At 40.0% G+C, this 21981-nt stretch overlaps 1 protein-coding gene across 11 annotated transcripts in view; it reads right to left on the bottom strand.

Moving 5' to 3' along the window:
- The window catches only part of PEAK1 (pseudopodium enriched atypical kinase 1), a 237936-nt gene that overhangs the window by 198364 nt on the left and 17591 nt on the right, over positions 1 to 21981 (bottom strand). For 9 of the 11 annotated variants that reach the window (XM_073303488.2, XM_073303487.2, XM_073303500.2 and 6 more), the window contains one exon: positions 20742 to 20774. The exons of the other annotated variants lie outside the window; for them this stretch is intronic. The gene's annotated coding sequence lies outside the window, so the exon portion shown is untranslated. The remainder of the gene's footprint in view (positions 1 to 20741; positions 20775 to 21981) is intronic. 11 annotated transcript variants of the gene reach the window in all.

The raw sequence follows: 21981 nt of genomic DNA, 5'->3' as shown, positions 1-21981 counted from the left end.
TTTGAAATCAGCCAAGAGGTTAATTGTAAACCCATATTGTTTTTCTTCCACATCAAGTATCATGAGCCCATAAAAGGTGTTAATAACCAAGAAAATGCATGAACCATAAGATGAAACTGTGCACTAATTAGAGGGGAAGCATATTAAGATTTTGCTATATTTCTATTTTTATATTAAGCAAGCTGTAAAGTGCTCAACAGCAGGTAGAGTATATCAGTCTGGGAAGGAAGGAAAGAAGGAGAAGGTTTTTGTTTAATTACTAGACCTTCTGCAGTACATTAAGACATTTAATCAAGATATCTATCTATCTGTATAGATAGATATAAAAATGCATTCTAATTTCTTTTGTTAATATGTGTCAAATACCTTCACTGCCTCAAAGAATGAAATTACTAATAAATGCTGCTAGAATTATTAGCATTTTGTGTGTGTGAATGTGTTGGGGATAGGGAGAGAGAGGATTGTTTCAATGAGAAATTATGGATGAGCAATCAGAACAGTCAGTGCTTAAATCTATTTTGATTTTCAGTAATAACGTAAACGTAACATAAGGCTAAAAATTCCCCCTCAAATTACAACTCTGCCTATGAAAATCAGACATTCCAAATGCTAAAAAAGATTATTAGAATTAGAGGAAGTGTAACGTGACTGGGAAGAAGAAAGTTTATGCAAAGAGGACAGGGTCCATAATCAATTCCCTTGACAAGCTTTCCTTGTAATTATTTAAGGTAGAATACGATGAATGACTGCAAGTGCAACTATAATCCAGTAACCACTTATCTTTCAGTTTATAATAAAGAAACAACTCATATTTCCTTTACAGTGCCCCACAAAGAGAAAATTAAAATACTGAAGAATGGCAAAGCATTTTTTTAAACAGCAAGAGCGAAATGGCATTTCCAGAACTGAGACATCACAAGCAAGATCCTTTGAACATAACAAACTCCTGCCCACGTATTCTTCCATAAAAAAAGCAGATTTCTTCTAGCATTCTTTAGCAACATTTAATTACAAAATCATATGCTCAGCCTCCGTCTAAAGGAAAGAATGAATGTAATGGGTCTTTAAGAGAACAACTGGATCTTTGTGAAGTGGGAAGGATGTTGACGTTTTGGGGTTTGTTTTATTTTTGTTTTTTAAAGTGGGTGTGGAGAGGATAGGAGAGCAAAAGCTTCCAGTTGCCAGGTCCCCAATCCTGTTGTCTATGTCCATCTCCAGATCTCCCCAAAAATCTCTGTTACAGCAGAAACTAATGGTGCATATCTCGTGTGCATACTGCAGCCTGTGTGGTCCAATTAGAACAATGCAGAGGTGTTTGTTATTTTAAAACAGGAATAGAGAAAGGTCATTTCATTTAAGGAAGCTGCAGAAATCTTGGAATATTTCAGAGATCTGTATTTGTGCAGGGAGACTAGGGTTTTGCGGACTAGCTTCTTTTGGGCAGAGGAAGGCTGCTAATATTTTTGTTGGATTATATTTTCAAATATTTTCATTTATTTGCAGAGACTGCCTACATCCTGGGATAGATATTCTATTGTTTAAATATTGAATTCAAAATAAAGTAAGTAAATAAATAGTAAAATTCTGGAATTCATGCAGCATGGATCGGATTTTAATGTAGCAGTTCAACAGTGAAAATCATTAAATGAGAAGAAATGGTGCATTGTTTGGGAAAAACAAGGCATCAATACCACTGACATTAATTAGCTAGACATCCATTATTACAGATCTTTGACATTTCTAACAAACAGAAGTACTCAGACTTTGGTGAGCTGATGACAAACCAGAGAATGCCAAAATACATTATTTCACTAGGTCTCAGCGAATCCTGAAATGAATTTAATTTTGGTGCTGTCTCAGATTTCATTTTATATTAGGCTTTTATTCTGTTATTTGAAGTGTACTAGTGTAATCTGAGTATAAGCATATACATATATTTCCTCTACTTGCAAAAATAAGTTTTGTTTTTTATTTTAAAAGCATGACTGTACTGAGACACCCTACAAAGCAGCTCAGTGGAAGCTCACAATCTGAATAAACTTCTGAATAATTAAACTACTAAATTCCTCTTAAATGAAGTCATTTAATCCTGAGTTGTTTTTTTACATCTTTTTGGTTTAATCCAAAATGAAAGCGCCAGAAGCATATATACTTCTTGTTTATGGAGCAGAAAGGACAGAGAAGGTGGAAAGAAATTAGTGTTGTTGGGGAATAATTAGGTCTAACAGTAACATGACAACTGGTATTTGCCACATCACAACAAACAAATGTGAACCAGTAATTGAAATGATGAAGGAATGTTTTCTCAGCTACCCAGGAAGACCTTCCATTGTTTGGAAAAGGTGTGAGTCATTAAATCTGGCATGTACAAATTGGACTTCCAATAACTATAAATACTTGACATACCTTCAAGGGCTCTCTGGAATGGAAGAATGGATATCTATAGGTACTTTCTTAAAATTACAGAAGCATGAAGCCATGCATCATTTCACAGATTTTGATTTGTTGTGTTTAGACTCTTATGAATTGCATTACTCAAGCATGAACAGTTATAACCTTGAAAGGGTCTGCTTACTTGCTTCTGACAGTCTGAAAAGCAAAGCTACTATTTGGGATAAAGGATGATAGATGCAGAGGACTTGATGGCACACTAATGTAATGCAACATTCTCTTACATCATAATTTATCAAAGCCATTGAGTGAAATTAGTTTTGTGATACCAGCCAAGAAACTCCTGGGCAACAGTACTACGTCATAAAAACAAACACCATTCTCAATCTGTTTGATTTTGTTTGCTTGCTAGAGGCCAGCACTGAAGCAGTAGAAAGTGCATTACTGTCATCCTGCCCTATTGGTTTTTATTGTAACCATAAGATCCTCCTGACTCTGACACATTCAAGTTCTCTTTAATCTGTTTATATACCTAATATAATTTATAGATCCAAGAAACAAGGGATGAAATCCTGGTTCCACTGAACTCAATGGTAAAACTCCCATAGAATTCAATGGGACAAGAATATCACCCAAGGCACCAAAACAATGTACAGCAGCCATGCTAATTTATTTAACTAATTATAAAAGGTGTAGCAAATTAGTTAGATGACCTCAACCTAATCCCTTGGACATCTAGCTATTAGCACTTTTCTTATAACCAAATGTCACTATATTCACCAAAATAAACTCCCACCCACAGGAGTGGAGATTTAAGGTAAACATACATTTAAAATACCTTCAAGAAACAGATCAAGCTGAAAAAGCTTGTAACTCCTACATAGCGCATACCAAATAGTGTTTTTAGAGAAAGTACGCTTACTCCACATGGCATGTTCTCCGAATAACCTTGTAACCATCTCCTCTTGAATAAGGGAGTTCTGGGGAATCACAGATGACTACGCAGTGGCTAGGATGTGAAAGTCTCTCACCTGACAATACACACAATGACCTAACCTCCTTAACTATCCAGGTGCAAAGGCAGAATATTGTCACATAACCCACCTAGGTCACTCTTTAAGGAAACAGACTTGTGCAGAGATCAGCAAGAATGGTTAACATGTTCAGTCCTGAGGATAGGAATTTAAAAGAATTTCACAGTCAGTGGAAGCAAAAAATCCTCAATATTTTTTAATTAGGGGCAACATGTCCCTATACAACACAGACAATTCACAAAATGCATCTCCACACCACAGGGGTTTGCACTAACAAACATAATATTACCAGTAATAGTAAAAAAATCTAGTTAAAACTCCAGTTAACTCCACAAAAACCGGGTGGATGGATGCTTCCTTGCAACTGAAAGTTGCCTGTATATACAGTCTATTATAGTTTATGTTCTTCAGCAACTACCACCATCCAAATAAGCAATCAAAACATTGACAAAGATGTCATGTTATCTTAAGCCTGTAAGGTCAAAGCTATTTGTATTAGTTTAACCATGTAATAAAAAATTTGCCCAGTGTGCATACAATTCAAGAAGTTGAGATTTTTCAGTAATATGACACATTGCCATTGCCCCTTTTTAAACTCACTCATTAACAATATTTTAACTTACACTTCCTCACAATGCAAACCCCGAAAAACAAAAAATAAGACAGTCACATCCTAACACACCCATTTCCAAGCAAAGGCTCATTATCCTGACACTGACCATAGCAATACAAAAAATACCTTCTTCAAATGTTTGTGATAAAACTAAGTATTAATCCTAAGACCTGTAATAGTTTTATTAAAGTTTTCTACTAGTTCATATAGTTTCCTCTTTGGAAATCATCTTCTGGGGTCAGAGGATGTTGCTGCAATGCAAGTCTGAAGGTGAGCTGGCAGGGTGAGGAGAAAAACCTGATTCACTGTGGTGAAATGAGCAGATCTGATCCTAACCAGATGAGCTGATCATGACCATTAGTAATGTCCAGATGCTCCACTATGAGAAATAGAAGTTCCAGATAAAAGTTTTTGGGGAATGATTTTTTGTACCATATTTTTAACCACATTTGCAGCAGAGCCTTGATCATATTAGCATTTACATTCCAACTAATGCTATTGGAGCAGCACACACGGTTTAAAAAAAAGTAGAACAGACAGTTTTTTTGAAGGGTGAAGGGAACCTGGGGTGAACCAAAAGTAAACACCGCAGATTTTTACAGATTGGCTTGAATCTGATTTTACACTAGTGTGTTACAGATGTAGCTCCATTGTCTTCAATTAAATTACTTCAAATTAACATTAAAGTGACAGCAGTACAGGGCCTACATGTGTACAAGTGTGATGCTTTCTGGGACCTTTAGCAGTCTTGTATTTAAAAAGCTGAAATGAGTTTAAACACACAGCTTTTAGAAAAGCTCCATAGATCAGACTCCTTTAAATTTTCAAAAATATAATGGGCCCTTCCTCCAATTCCTAATGTGTGAGGTTAATTTATATGGGGAACACTGGTAAGAACAGGACCAGGTCAAAACTGAATACACAAGAAACACTACTGCTCTAGTTGCAGAAGAGCCCACTGAAGCTTCCTTATTGAAATTATTTACGTAACTGTCACATGGGGATGGGAAGAAAGAAGGTACTATGTAAATAAGAAGGATGTGACAAATCTGAATTTTAATTTTGCGGTGGAACCTTTAATTTAATTGTGAACAAAGGAGTTGTCATCTTCATCTAGAAAAGTTACTTTTCGACTCAGGCTTCAGGAACGGATACTGAGTTGGTTTAAGACTTGACATAATTCGCTAAGGTATGGCATATATGCTTTAAAGGGAGCATTGCAGCATGACCCTTACATATATTGACCAATTTAAAGGTCTGTGCATGGTATTCCTTTCCCAGTTGAGTTTGCAGTGAAGGTATCAGGGATAAAAAAAATCATGTCAATGTATTGTTTTTACTGTTCTTATTTTTGTGCTTTTTTGTATTTCAAAAAACAAAACATTTTTATTATGAATCTATGTGGTAATTTTAGATAAAGCAATTAAAACTGCCATAAGCAGCATAATCACCTTCACTAAGGTGAGCAGACAGGAGGGACAGAGACAAAGGCCATGCTGGGCCCTCGTAAGCATAATGAAAGCAAGACTATCTAGTATTTTAGATATCTTTAAAATATACTTTTATTGCATTAAGTAATTTCCTTTCATTTTTAAAACTCTTTTTTGAAGACATCAGAATTTTTCAAAAAGTCCTAGACTACAGTATTTCAAAAACTGTTTATAGTTATATAATTCCTATTGCCTATTTTTTGATTAAGAGATTTATCCAAGAAATAGTTTTATGAAAAAACAAAACTTCCCTTGCAAAAATTTAACTAGATATTTTGCTTTATATACTAAGGTTAAATGAAATGATCCATTGAACCTCTTGCTCCTTTGATTAAGGGTCCCTGGAACGCCAGAGCCTGACAGCCAAGATTATTACAATCTGCATTTAATTAGGGCTATAGCACCTAGGGTAGTTTGTTACAATGGAAAGCTACTAGAAAAATAATGTAAAATCCTTTCCCTTGGTGAAAAGTCTAATTCATTTTTAGTTCTCGTATTCACTGTAGGCTTGTAGCAATACCATGTCTTGTATCACAGTATTTTCAGAAAGCCAATACCTCCCCATACACAGTTACAAAAACAAAACCATTAAAAAAAACTAGAAGACAAATGCAAAAACCTTCAACTTCATAGTTACAGAGCAAATAATTTTTTTTTTTAAAAACCACAAGAATGTTCTTATCACCAAATGTTCCTACAAACAGGACATCTGGACTGCAGTGTGAACGCAGCAAACTTTGCAACTACAGTATGATTATCTTGTTGATATGCTTGCATGCGGTCTCTAGACCAGAGGTAATGAGCCGGTTTCTCAGACAGTCAAGAAGTAACATTTACTGAAATACCACAGTTCGTCACTCTTATTTCCCCTCCCTCTCATAAAAACAGTAAATTGATGGCTGAGATACGACTCCGGCTCTGCTGAAATCCTATGTAGTTTGTCTGCTTTTGGGATGCTGTCCAAATGACTGAACAGTCCAAGCAGTTATTGATGACATCAAAAGTTAAATTTGCACCAGATTTCACATAGTGGTGCCATCTATATGGCAACAGTAGAAAAGGGTAGGTAGGTCTACACCTAAAATGCTGCTGCAGCTGTGCCACTGTAGCACTTCAATGTAGACAGTCACTACAGTGACAGCAGGGGTTCTCCTGTCGCTGTAGCTAATCCCCAAGAGGCGGTAGCTAGGTTGACGAAAATTCTTCTGTCAACCTAGCACTATCTGCCCGGAGGTTAGGTCAATGTAGCTACATCTCTTAGGAGTGTGTATTTTTTGCACCCCTCAGAGACGTAGCTATGCCAATGTAAGTTTTCAGTGTAGACCAGCCTGAATAACCTCTCTCAACTTCAGAGTCACAAGTACTACTTTTCACACTGGAATCTCAATTCATCTAGCACTGTGCAATTTGAAAAGAATCTGGAAGATGTTGGTTTTCCACAGCAGGGCCTGCCTTTTGACTGTAGAGTCAGCTAATAGTCCTATAATCTCCTTGAATAAACATTCTTGGACTGAAGAAGCTGTATTACAATTAAGTGAGCTGTAGCTCACGAAAGCTTATGCTCAAATAAATTGGTTAGTCTCAAAGGTGCCACTAATACTCCTTTTCTGTATTACAAAGTGTGAGTAATCAAAAAGGTGTCAAGTATCAGAGGGGTAGCTGTGTTAGTCTGGATCTGTAAAAGAGGCAGAGAGTCTGGGGCACCTTATAGACTAACAGATGTATTGGAGCATAAGTGCCACAGGACTCTCTGCTGCTTTTAATCAAAAAGGGCAACTGATAAAACAAAATAAGGAATGAAAAATACATGAGCTATAAACTCATGTAAACAAATAATGCAGAAAACTCCCTAAATAGCCTATTCAAGAGACAACTTCAACATCACATTAAAAATCATTGTTTTATTTAGCTTTTACTCCTGGAGGAATTCTGCACCACTGCACACGCGCAGAATTCACATAGGTGCTGGAACTAAGGGTGCTGGGGATGCTCTGGCTTGAAGTGGTTTCCATCACACATAGGGTTAACAATTTAGTTCAATGGCTCTCAGCATCCCCACTTAAACTGTTCCAGAACCCTGAGAATTTATGTCCCCTGCAAAAAAAAAATTTTCTCTACTGAAAATACGTTCTGCTGGAGAGGAGCTGCAGTTACACCTTTCAACCACCAGGGGCTGCTGTGGTGCCAGAACAGAGGGCAGCCACTCCTGGGCAGGAGCAGCCAGCTGAGGACAGGGAACAGAAGAGGCTGCATACCTCACAGTGCCCTATGCGTGGGGCCAGTCGAGGTGGCACGGGATACAGAGGGATGGACAGCTTGGGGCACATGGGGCTGCTGGGAGGTCACAGACTGGGGTTCAAAAGAGCTAGTGGGGGGGGCGACTGACTGGGGGAGGGAGTGGCGGGGTGTCAGAGAATTTAAATTTCCTCTCCCTCAGACCCCCCAAGCTTTTGGACTGCTTTTGAGGGGTGTGGGAAATATGTTTCTGTATTGTAGTACAAATTAATTATTACTCAAAGTTCTGTATTAATATGCCTAATAAGGAATCTATTTGTCAAAAAACATTTCCTGATTCTTTTTTGCTGTCTTGTTACAGACATACTTGCTGATAGGTATTTTTAAATAAATTACCAAAATAATTGAAACTGGCATGATTATATTATGTTATTTTGACAAATATGCAGAATTTTAAAATATTGTGTGCAGAATTCCCCCAAGAGTGATGTTATTGTTAGTAAACATTTTAGAAACCCAATACAGCTATCCAGTTTTTCACTCAGGAGTTATTTCTCCAGGTTTGCAATTTGTTTTCTTCTGCTCTTTTTTTTAAAACACATCCTAGTACTTGAATTTCATATACATGAGTTAAAATGGATCAACTTAAAACGACTGCTAGCGTGGCTGAACACTACAAACTGGCTTGTCTTTACTAGGATTTTACCTTGAGTTACTTAACTCTAATTAAAAGCAATTTCTCCTAGTGAAGAAAAGGCTTTGTTCACTTCAGCAGCCACCCATCCCAAATATACTCCCTTGGCACAACAGAGCACACACATCCTGCGCTCCCATCACCCTCAAAGTGTCACTTTATCAATAGGCACTTCTATTAGAGTCACAGGAAAAATGAATATCCGACTACTCCATTCCATTCCATTCCATTCCATAAATAGAGGGATCCATATGTTGCAGATTTGTTTGCCCCACTTGCTCTCTGAGGGATTGGAGGTGGGGTGATGGGTGTACACCAGTCTTCAGGGAGAAGGAACAATCAGGCTTTGGAAACTCAACTCACCCATTCTTTCACAGACAAAGAATTACAAGCATCAATCAGCAGAAGAGGGGAAAATAAACACCAACATATGAAGTCTCATCAAAATAAGGAAGGGAAACTTAACAGGCAAGATAATTCTAGAATTGAGTTTTTATGAACCTATTAATTTGAAGGCAGAACTGAACGGGTACTCTCTCTTTAAATCTGACAGGGACTTCCCCATTAAACCAAATAACTCAATTTGAAAAACGTGGTTTTTTGCTAATAATTAAGCTACACAAGTAACCAAAGCTGCTTTTAGAAAGTTATTGTCCAGTACATCTCATGACTCTACTCTTAAGTATGAATAACTATTGAATGAGCTTCTATACTCTTAATTGTTTCACACTTTGAGGAGAAGACTAGCTATGGACAAACCACATACTACAAGTAACACTTACATTCCAGAATGAGGATGCTTAGAAGGCAGGTAAAAATGTAAGTAATCTGCAGGATATAAACCTGGCTGTTATAAGTTTAAGATGCTTGAATTAACAATTACCAACTTTTGGTAAGTTTATCTGAAGACCAGTTTCTAGGAGATCAGCCACCATATGACCAGGATAGCTTACTCCTAGGACCCAGGCTTGTTTTTCTGAACAAGAGATTCTCTTTTTCAGGTATTTAAAAAAATAGCTTCAGAAAGGAACAAAATCACACACTTAATAATTACTCATGACAATGTATATTACTTGTTACCATGAGCAGTTCTACAAGAAGGGAACCAGAAAGATGAGGAGACTGAAAGAGATACGCAAGACTTTATCATAAGGCACATTGGAGAGAAATCTCACACTACCAGAACTTTGTATTTTTTCTGTGATTAAATAAAAGGCTCCATTCTCCAAAGATCTCAATTTGGTAATTCTATTATCACTAAAGGATTAAGAAAATCACTTTTTTTTTAAACAAAAAAAGTGAAAAATAGTTTGCTGTGGGACAGGAACGGCAGGTCACCCTTCAGTACTGACACATCTGTTGGAATACAAAGTGGGTAAAAAGAACTGAGATGGGGAAAGTTATGCCTGGAGAGAAATCTACTTTCTAACACCACTCCTAGTGCCAGTTGATATGTTACATCCCTCATATTTGCTAGAGATACTGATGCACATAACAGGAATCACCACTATTTAAAGTCCAAGTTTCTTCAGACTTCCTCTCTTCTCAATGAGCCTTTCAAATGTATTTAATGTTATTCTTAACAAGCATTCATAGCATAACAGTAAATATATTTATATTACTTTAAAAGAAGAAAGATTCTAATATACAATTAGTCCGCCAACTAGATTGTTTTATATGGCAGCTTCAGAGTTCTTCTCTAGAACAGACAAAATGTATCGTCCATACAAGCAAAATCATCAAGATATTGACTTTTGAGGGTCCCTTTCTTGTTGGTCACTTTCACAAAATCCAAAGGTTTTAGAGTAGCAGTCGTGTTAGTCTGTATTCGCAAAAAGAAAAGGAGTACTTGTGGCACCTTAGAGACTAACAAATTTATCTGAGCATAAGCTTTCGTGAGCTACAGCTCACTTCATCGGATGCATTCAGGTATTTTCCACTGAATACATCCGATGAAGTGAGCTGTAGCTCACGAAAGCTTATGCTCAGATAAATTTGTTAGTCTCTAAGGTGCCACAAGTACTCCTTTTCTTTTTTACAAAATCCAAAGATTCATCAAAAAGACAATGCATTTCACTTGTCATCCCAAGGACAATGGGACTTCAATGATATTTAACTGCTTGTCAGTGGAGAGGAGTTTGGAAGTTTTATAAATGAAAACAGAGACAGACTAACATTTCTACTGTCATCAATAAAGGAGTTCAAAGGCAGTGTCAGTAAGATATAATGATTGATTTCACAGTTCATTGGTCCAGACAGTGTTTGTAAACCACTGACCCAAAAACACAAAGGATTGCTCAGGGTCTCTTTAATAGGGTATGTCAACTGAAGAGACTTACAGACCGTTATACAAAGGAAAATCTATTGGAAACCAAAGGGTGGTCTGACAATGTTTCTTAAAAGTCCTTTAAAGAATTTATTTTAAACAAGCCATATTAACTTAGTTAACCGAACAGTGGTCAGACAGTGCTAAATTAGCAAACTTTTCTGATGCCTCTCCCTCCTCTCTGGGTCCAAAATATGAAGTTGTCTCCCCTTATCACAGCACTACTGTACAGCTACTAAAAGCTTGCTAAGAAACTGATTACAGCACAGCTAATTGATTTTCAAAAACACATGTATAGGTTTGAAGTCAAATAAATGAAATTAGCCAGCAAAAGTCAAACATTTTAAAAGATCCAATAGCTAATCCAAAAGCTTTAATACAGATTCAAAATTGACATCATAGTACTAAGGTGCCAGTAAGACTGGACTGCTTCAGATCTTCAGTGCAGAAAGATCCTCATTTAATGTTACAACTATCACCTCCCCACAACTTTTATTGATATTTAAGATTGCTGGATTCTATTGTGCACATTCCAAAATTGCATGGCAAAAGAAGCATCTCATAATGCACCAATTAACTTTATTAGGTTTTGTCCATTATTAAATGAGCTTTCCTAGTAAATGTTTCAACCACTTCCATGGTACCTATGCTAATCCTTTTTCAAAAAATAAATAAAATAAAATAAAAAAAACCCCACCTTTCACGTGGTTCTGCACCCTGCACAGAGTAAGTGTAAATGACATCGTAGTGAAAATACCAATGACCAGAAGCACTTTGTCTACACCAGCATTCCACACTGTTGATTCTATCTGTGGAGCTAACATGATGGTATCAGTTGTAGCAAATATTAATTGGGTGGGGGGGGGGGGGAAGAGCAAGAGAAAGCTATTTAAAAAAAAAAAAAAAACACGCCCCCAGAACGGATCCCTCATGGAAAACTACATTTTCATTCTAAAGCTCTAACATGCAGTTAATGAATTTCATGTATGGAGGCCTCAAGTCAGTTACAAACTCCTCATAGGTCTGTTCACTGCTTACTCTCTTCACCACTATACACACACCTCATATATATAAACTTTGCCTACTGAGTCTCATTTCCAGAAACCTAGACCTAAACTACTGGTAAAGCAACAAGCTCAAGGGCTCCTGTATATTCCTCTCAAGATGCACATACTGTGCTTTTGTAGTAGACTGCATCTGCACATTTAAAATTAAAACATGGCAGAGCAAGGGCAAAATAAATGCTAATTTAACACTAGGATTGTCAACTTTCTACTCGCACAAATCCAAACACCCTTGCCCTGCCCCACCTGTCCTCCAAGTCCCCGCCTCTGCCCCACCCCTTCTCCGAGGCCCTGCCCCTGCTCACTGCATCCCTCCCGTCTTCCTCTGTCACTCACTCTCCCCACCCTCATTCACTCGCTCATTTTCACCGGGCTGGTTCAGGGGGTTGGAGTGCAGGAGAGAATGAGGGCTCCAACTGTGGGTGCTGGTTCTGGAGTGGGGCCAGAAATGAGGAGTTCAGGGTGCAGGAGGGGGCTCCAGGCTGAGGCAGTGGGTTGGGGTGCAGAGAGTGTGAGGGCTCCGGCTTGGGGTTCAGACTCTGGGGTGGGGCTGGGGATAAGGGGTTCAGGGCATAGGAGGGTGCTCCAGGCTGGGACCGAGGGGTTTGGAGGGCAAATCAGGGCTGGGGCAGTGGGCTGAGGCATGGGAGGGAGTCAGAGATGCAGGTTCCGAGCGGCGCTTACCTCAAGCAGCTCCCGAAAGCAGTGGCATGTCCCCCCTCTGGCTCCTAAGTGGAGGCAGGGCCAGGCAGCTCTGTGCATTGCCGCGTCTGCAAGCACCGCCCCCGCATCTCCCATTGGCCGCAGTTCCCAGCCAATGGAAGCTGCAGACCCAGTGCTTGGGGCGGGAGCAGCGTGCGGAGCCCCCTGGCTTCCCCTACGCATATGAGCTGGAGGGGGAACATGCGGTTACTTCTGGGAGCCACGCAGAGGCACTGCGGCCAGGGAGCCTGCCCTAGCCCTGCTGTGCCGCCGACCAGACTTTTAACAGCCCAGTCAGGGATGCTGACCGGAGCCACCAGGGTCCCTTTTCAACCTGGCATTCCGGTGAAAAACCAGACACCTGGCAACCCTATTTAACACCCTTATCATAAACATCAACAATTATTCCAAATGTCTAAAAAAATATTTTAAAATTATAATTGCATTACACTGCCTAACACAAATTATAATGAAGAAGATATAATATAAAGGAGCAATACAGAGCACAATCCATGACATGTTTTTTTCAGCATATTAAAGGTGCAAAACTAAGACCCCAATCCTGCAAAAATATATTGACATAATTTTAATCATGGAAGTTATGTCTGATTTTGATGGGATTTCTCACATGCTTAAGGTTAAGCACATTTGCAAGTCTTTACCTGATTGGAGGCTATGCTGGTCCTGTATCATTTAAGTTCCAATAAGTCTGTCATTAAGGGGAAAAATCAGGGGGGCATGTTTCAAGCTAGGAAGATATTTAACACTATTCTGTATTTTTCCACTCTTAAAAAACACTTAGACTAAAATGTTGCTTTACATGTTAGTCTTAATTTGTTTTCCAGCGCTCATTTGAAGAGTTAATATTGCTGAAAGAATTAGAAGCTGTGAGGTAAAATAATCATGGAGATGCAACATGCCATAGCCTCTCTAAATGAAGCAGTGGAAAGGAGTTTTCCGCAAAGAGAGGTCTGCACAGGTCCTTTCTTACATGGTGAGAACAAATGAGAAGAAATCCTATCATACACTGCCCACCTTAACATGCAGTCTTTTTGACATTAGTTGATGGCTGTATTGCCAACCCCCGAAGTTCAAAAATCATGAGGCAGATTCTCCCCTTCCCACTCTCGCCCACCAAAATAATGAGATATTTTAAATAGTGCTTTTGGGGCCAGAGATTAAACCACATTTTTAGACTATCTTTTGACTTTTGAAGTCCCCCTGCCCACTCCTAATGTGTCTGAGATAATAAGGGTATACAACAGAGTAACATGATTTTGGCCCCTGCTACAAGAGCTCCACTGAAGGATTCAAATGAGACATGGCCCCATTGTGCCAGGCACTTTGTAGACACATAGGTACAAGACAGTCCCTGCTTACAACATAGTAGAAAGTATGGTGATGAGTTTGTGGTATGGGAATTAGAAATAAGAAACCAAATTTATCTCAAATAGAGTATACCAAACATCTATTAGATGGAAACAACTTTTAAATCACTGTTGAGCTGGGCAGGATTCAAACCGGTGACATACAAGTGAAAGGCTCCATAGCTCATTAGCAATGCCCGGAAGCATCCAGTTGCAAAGGTGCTACAGTAACACTTGTTTGGAACTGAAGCTTCCTTTCTGGAAAGATATGTTCATTAAATCAAGTTCTAACATTTTTGAAGCTGATATTGAAAGGGTTTTCCACACTCTGGATTTACAGGAAAAGTCTCCAACACACTGCTCTCGAGAGCTGGACACTGAGGGCTTGTCTACACAGTGGGATAATGTGCGCTGGGGGGGGGATTTCTAAAGCTCAACAACATGTTGCCCATTAACCGGTCAGTGTAGACCCTGCAGGTGTGCACTTAAGGTCCCCTAGTGCACTTAAACTTAGTACCGCTTCAATCAGCATTACTTTAAAGCGCACCAGGGAAGTTTTATTGAGCACCAGCAGGGTCTACATGGACTAATACATGTACAACACATTAGTGTACTTTAGAAATCACACCACTGTAGTGCACATTACTGCACTGTGTAGACGAGCCACAAATCTGCCACATCCCTATTATTAAAATGAACAATTCTCATCAAATACAAATATTTAAGAGGCATCAGTAAGAGAAATATTAGCACAATGTGATGGTTTGGACCTCTTGGGAAGTCACCTGATGTGCTGAGTTACCACTGAGTTTACCTGTTCTGCCAGCATGGGCCCCCTTTTACCTGTCTTGCTGAGCTGGGCTTTTAAAACCTCCTCCAACACACACCCACAAGCAGGGCCACACCCAGCTGCAGATCAGCTTTAGGAAGACTCAGCTTAAGGGACTTGCTCCAGCATTCAGATGTCCACCTCCACCTGAGTACAGACCCAAAGGTATATTATATTCGCCTCTTCCCTCAACGTGGAAGAGGGTATGCACAATTTCTCGCCCCCCTCATGTTAGAAATCACATAAACTGGGTTATATGATAAACCAGAAATTAATTTATTAACTCTAAGAGGTGTATTTTAAGTAGTTAAGGTGGTAGCAGACAGAACAAGGCAGATTACTAAGAAAATAAAACAGAGCACGCAAACTAAGCTTAATACACTAAAGAAACCGGTTACATGCAAGTTTTTACCCTAAACGTGGTTCTAATAATCTTCTTCACAGGCCAGACGCCCTTCCAGCTTGGACCCAGTTCTTTCCCACTATTCAGTCTTAGTTGTTTCCAGCAGTCATCTTGGGTTGGGTAGCAGGGGAGAACTGACCACCTCGGATTACCTCCCTTAAATAGAATTTGCATAAGGCAGGAGTCCTTTGTTTCCTAGTTTGACAACCCCCTCTCCCCACTTCTTTTACAGTGGAAAGTTACAAGTCGTCCCACGTAATGTTTTAGTATCATGTGACAAGGCCACCTGACTCTGTAGGGCCCTTGAAGCCATTCTTCACAAGCTGACCCACAGGTTCACAGGAAGACTAAGCTCTTTTACAGTCCAGTATCCTTGTTGATGAGCCATCTGCCCTGTCTGGCTTTTCCACTGCTGTACCTGAAGTTTTGGCAGCGAGCATCACCCAAAGTAGCATAGTTGAAATACAGATACATAGTCAATATTCGTAATTTCAGAAATAGAAGTGATACATGCATACAAATAGGATAATCGCATTCAGTAAATCATAACCTTTCCAATGATCTCACGAGTCATCTTGCATAAAGTATATCTCAGTTATGTCATATTCATATCATAAGCATATTTTCATAAAGAATATGGAATGACATCACATACAACATTCAAATTCATTTCCACATATAATGTTTTACAACATAAAATAATTCCAATGATTACTCCAAAGTCTTTGCTGACTCACAAAATCCAGGAAGCATGACTTCAGTGGTTAGACAGCTACAAAGGGTGATTGAAGAGGACCTGATGAAGATAGCTTGGCGTGAAACAATGGTAGGAAAGAAATTCTGAGGAAAGCCAAGGAAGCAAAGGGTGGATTGCATCAAAGATGATTGTAAGCAGGTGGACCTTAGTGCTCCCCCAGACAGACAAAGATGGGTGGATGCTTGCATGATGACCTGACCTCAGATGATGGGATAAGGGGAAGAAGATTACTCCAGGGTCCTTACACTAACATTTATGCATGTATTTTTTCAACCCCATATGGGTTCATCAGGCAGAGTTTGAACCCACAACTTTCAGACCCACAACTTTCAGACCCACAGCACCGACCTCTTATACTTCCATTATAGGAGTAAGTAGTGGTGGGAAAACATACTGTAATTCTCTGCGTAGACCTGCTCATACACGGGGAGACAACACGCACTTTGCCACTGGGTTACACAAGTACTGGTGAGACAGCAATAGCTGGGCATCATGATTCATGGGTTCTGTTCCTGGTTCTGGGAGCAGATCGTGGTCTTAGAGGTTGTAGGCAGCACAGCCAAATGTAACAATGTTTCTGTTTAGGGCATATGGGGGCCTGAACCTAGCACCTGAAGATGTAAAAACATAAGCCTTTACCACTTGAACTAATGAACCAAATCACTTAGCATGGAAGTAGCAGCAGAGAAAAAAAACCTCTATAATGTGGCCTAATTGCTCAAGGATAAGACAAAGAACCACACTTGTTAGGGTGGGTTACACAGGTACCTAATTTAATGTACTCTTTCCAAAAGACAGTGTTGCAAAGCGGATAGGACTGTAATCAGAGATCTTAGGTCCCATTCCCAGCTTTGCCTGAAGTGACCTTATGCAAGCTCTCAGTTATTTTATCTGGGAAAGTGGTGAATGATAGTTACTCCCTCCTTCTCCCAAGGTATCAGACCTTGGCTCATAATACAAGTTGTGAGAGACAAAGAGCTGGGACTAGAACTCATGGTAACTGAACTTGCATCTTCCACTAGGCTAGGTATCTATTTAATGCACCTATATTGGCATTATTACAGTAGAATCTCAGTTTTTAATGTATTTATTCTCCCAACACCCCTGTGACATAAGGAAGTACTATTAACCACATTTTACAGATGGGAAACAAAGGCACAAGGGAGACTAAGTGACTTGCCCAAAATCGCTCAGGAAGTCTGTGGCAGATTAAATTCACTCTTCCAAGTGCCAGGCTACAGTCCTAAGTACTGGCTCATCCTCCTTTTCAGGGTATTGTATGCGGGAGTCTGTCTGTTTTGCTCCCAAAAATCATATGAAGACTGCAGATTTTCATATTATAATGACACTGCCTGCAGCAGTGGCCTATTATAATAGATTTGTGAAAGTCAGACCAACAGACACTAGACAGGATAACAAAAAAAGAAGCCCAAACTGTTAGTCTCCAAAGCACTGAATTGACCATGGAAGCAGGAGTCTCATCCCTAGCATTTGTCCCTCCAGGTAATTTTTATCATTACAGCAGTACCTGGAAGCCCCATCTTACATTGGGGCCTTATTCTGGTAGACACTGTAAGTGCACATTGTAAGAGACAATCCTTGCCCTGAAGATTTTACAGTCTAAACAGACCATAGGCAAACAGTGGGAGAAAATAATATTTTACCCCGTTTTGCAGGGGTTTTGAATTGAAGCACAAAGAAATTAAATGACTTGTTTAAGGTCACACCAGAAGTCTGTGGCAGAAAACGAATCGAACCCAGTCCCCATTACCTTAATCACAAGTTATTCTTCTTCTCTCAGGTCAGGTTTGAAGCATACTGGCAAGACACTGTGGGGGACTTTCTCTACCATTTCATGAGCCATATTGCTCTATAGATAAAGATGGTTTCATTCTACTATACAGACAACAAGAATTAACCACAGATTTCAGCCCAGAACTTTAACACTAACATTTATTAAAAGAAAAACTTATTAACAGCAGCCTCCAACAGACTATTGCAGTAAGATATACATGCAAGACTACAGTACTTGAACTCAAGTACATTTTTCTTTTGAATGCACATGAAGGCAATTGCATTAGTAGAAGAGCCCATGTAATAAAAGTCTCCCCTTACAATCAATGGTTAAAACAGATTCTATTTTCTCCCGATTAACACAAATGTAGATTTTGAGAAAGATGGAACACTTGTTGATCTTTGGGTCTGAGAATGACCATCAAGGTTTAAAAAATGTTCTGACATATTTAGTCATTCTACACCTATTTCAATATCAACAAAAGATACTGAAACCTCAGAGCCCCACTTCAACTATAGAATTAAAAATTACAGGTTACCTTTCACAAATATGAAAATGTGCTGCATTTTAAAAATGAATAAAACATTATTTTCTATAAAGAACAAACATGTATCCAAGTTATTTTGGAAATCCTCTCCTATCTGAATTAACAGAAGGGTGCACACCAAAAATGCATTCTCCAGAGTAATTTATTAACCATCAATGAAACTTCAACACTCTTCATCATTATGCAGACACTGATCCCAACAAATTTAATCCAATACATAAGAAATACTGTAAAGAATATTTGCAATAGTGATTAGAAGTACAGACAAAATAATTGAAGTTCTAAGAATCAACAGAAGTCGTACAGTCTTGGTCTAAAATATCCAGTAAGCCAGAGGCAATCTTTCACTCACAACCCATGAGACTTTCAGCACATGGACCAAAAGGGAAACAAGCTCTTTTGAAGCCTATGCCTCCTACTCCTCTCTCCCCCACATCCCAAAAAGGCCTTACAGCCAAAATCCTGTTTTTAGCTTTACTTATAACACTGGCAGAGGCAGATTTACAGTGAAACACAGGGGTGCCCTGGCATGGGGCCCTCCAACAACAGGAGGCCCCAGGGCCAGGCAGCTCTGGGGGCAGCTCCTGGGGCTCCGCACTCACTGGCAGCCAAGGTCCCCCCTCCCCCTGAGCGTGCTCTGTTCCCGCCCCTCCCTCTCCCTCCCAGTGCTTCCCTCACCGCCAAACAGCTGTTTGCCCACACTCAGGTCGCTTCAGGAGGAGCAACATGCTCGAGGGAGGAGGCAGAGAAGAGGCAGCAGCGGGGCTTTGGGAAAGGGGGTGGAATCTGGGCAGGGCAGAGTAAAGGCGGGGCCCCCGCACTCCCCCTACACATACCCCTGCAGCTCCCTTCTGTGAGCCGCTCAGGGCAGGGGGCTGGGAGCATCCCCATGACCCCAGCCCACATCCCCAGTCTCCCCTGACTCCTGCACCCCCCCCACATCCCCACTCCCACCCTGAGCATCAAACGGGAGTCCTGCACACGCACACCACATTCCTACCTGCACCCCTCGCACGAAATGGGAGCTTCCCCAGGTAAGCGCTCCACACCCCAACCCTGAGACCCCTCCTGCATCCTAACTCCTGGCCAGACCCTGCACTCCAATCCCCAGCACCCCAATACCCAGCCTGCTCCTGCACTCCCAGCCCTGACTCCTCTACCCCCCTCACACACCCCAGCCCTGACTCCTGCCCCCCTTCACACCCCCTAGCCCCCTGCCCACCCTGACTCCTGCACACACACCCCACATCCCCACCTGCACCCCTTGCACTAAACGGGAGCTGCCCCCAAGTAAGCGCTCCACACTCCAATCCCCTCCCCCAGCTCTGAGTCCCCTCCCGCACCCTAACTGCTGGCCAGACCCTGCACTCCAACCCCCAGTCTGCTCCTGAACCCTAACTTCCTCCCAGACCCTGCACCCCCAGCCCTGAGCCCCCCCACCCCACCCTAAGTCCTGGTCAGACCCTATACCCCAATGGTTTTTTACATTTTTTTTTAAAGCACTCTTATCCAAAGCACTTTACAATAGTTAGCTAACTCTACAAACAATATTTGGAAAGATCACTAAGTGGTCTGCTGAGACCCTCAACGATTTTCAAGTGGTCTGTGGAAAAATAAGTTAGACTACAAAAACAATCAAGGTACCTCACTTTATTTTCATTTACCACCTATTACTTATGATGAAGGAGGATGAAGAAGAAAAAAAGAATGAGAACAGGGGCGGGGGGAGAGAACGTTCTTTTTTTTTTGGCCCCAAGGAGGGGCCCCAAAATGAAGCTAAGCACAGGGCCCACTAACTCTAAATCCGCCGCTGAACAGTGGATATTTCAACCATCTTATTTTATACGTTAGCCTCTGTCTCCCAGGTCAAGGATACCATGAACTGTGATTCAATAGCAATAAATTAGACAAAAAACACCTAATCAGAGCAAAAACACAATTAGTATGCATGTTGATGAAAATGCGAAGAAAATTATTGAAAATAATTTTTATTTTTTTGTGCCACTTCATTTATTCATGAATTTTTAAGCTTTTGGTACAGTAACTTCCAAATAACTATTTAGAAATCTGAAACTACTAGGAACAAAACAGTCTTTTCTTCTCAGAACAGCAGATATTTAGAAAGTATCTTACACGAACTCTGGGAAATACAGTTCTTCAAAATTCAGAAGTATAGAAGTAGACAGCAAAACATCCCAAGTTTCACAGGACATCGATGAAAGAAATATTCCCATATGCTTAAAGCTATTAAAAGCATAAAGATTATGTAATGAACAGCACAAAGCCTGGGAGAATTATTCCTTCTAAAAAAATATGCAAAAAAAAAAAAAATTCCAACATGCCTTAATTGGGCAGACAAGACAGGACTTCCCCTATTTTCACATTGTATACCGTTTTTCCAAAATATGTGTTTATCACAGATCCCTGTATCAACAATTAAATTTGTCCTTTAGGGATGGAATAAGCTGCACAGTAGCATTTTTAAGATAATTACCTTTCTAATGAGAAGCTTTCCTTCTTTTCTCCCCTGAAAAGAGAACAAAAACTTGTATTTCAGTACATTTTCCTTTACTCAGACTAAATTTATAGCATTTCAGACAACACACTTGCATTAAACTTCAAGCAAAGAGGCACACCACTTTCTGTCTTTGTCTTTGAATATTTCCTTGCTTTTGACAGGCAGAGTCATTTTCACCCAAGGATCTGAAACTGAAATATCACTGGTTTCAGAGTACTATCACTGCTACCTACAACCACCAGTCACTATGTGCTCATTACCAGCCTAGGGAAGGTTCCTTATGTAATTGCGATTGTCTGCTCGTTTTTTTCAGCTCAAATTAACCAGTTTGACTTCCCCACCCACTCCCACCCCATGGTTTGACAATTTTCCATTCTGAACTTGACCAGAAAGCCACCACCCACAATAAAATAATAATGTAAGTGAAGAAACTGTTTAAAGAGAAAGAGATACAGATTGATGGCTTGGTCATAAATACCCTAGGAACCAATAATTCCCAGACTGACTGGTGCTAATTGCAGGTGCTGTACCTTGTTTGTACTTTTAACAGCAAGTCAGAAAGAATTTCAGAACTCCTTAAAAATATTGTTAAAGTGGGGCAGATATTTCGCAGTCCATCTCCAAAAGCCATGTAGGCCTCTATATATGTATATATACTGGACCTCATGCTGTTATACCAATAAATTAAAAAACAGCAGGATCTTATTAAAGGGAAAAAGGCAAAATACCACATTTATTGTGAATACAGAAAGAATCACAGTAAGCAGTTAGTTATAGCTATAACATTCCATTCAATCTCCTATTTATTCATACATTCATTCATACATATACACAAGCACACACACACACACAGGTTCTGCAAGGTTATTATCATAGGTTTCAGAGTAACAGCCGTGTTAGTCTGTATTCGCAAAAAGAAAAGGAGTACTTGTGGCACCTTAGAGACTAACAATTGGAAGGTGCTGGCTACAAATACCCAAAGCCAGCTGAAAATAGTGAAAGAGGCACTTCAGGAATACAAAAAGAGTGAAAAAGTTCACTCTGCAGATGCTGGAGGGATGCAGGTAAAGGGAGAGAAGGTCCTATGTACGGCACCCCCAGGCATAATTACAAAGAGAAAAGAGTAAAAAAAAGTTAACTCTGCAGAGGCTGGAGGGAATTAAGCAGCTAAACTTTGTGAAAATGTTAAAAAGGAAAAGTGTTAGAGAAAGAGGAT

The sequence above is a fragment of the Lepidochelys kempii genome, chromosome 10 (assembly GCF_965140285.1).
Source record: "Lepidochelys kempii isolate rLepKem1 chromosome 10, rLepKem1.hap1, whole genome shotgun sequence".
NCBI classification, from domain to species: Eukaryota; Metazoa; Chordata; order Testudines; family Cheloniidae; genus Lepidochelys; species Lepidochelys kempii.
The sequence above is the reverse complement of the archived record's forward strand: the minus strand, read 5'-3'. Positions and strand labels throughout refer to the sequence as shown.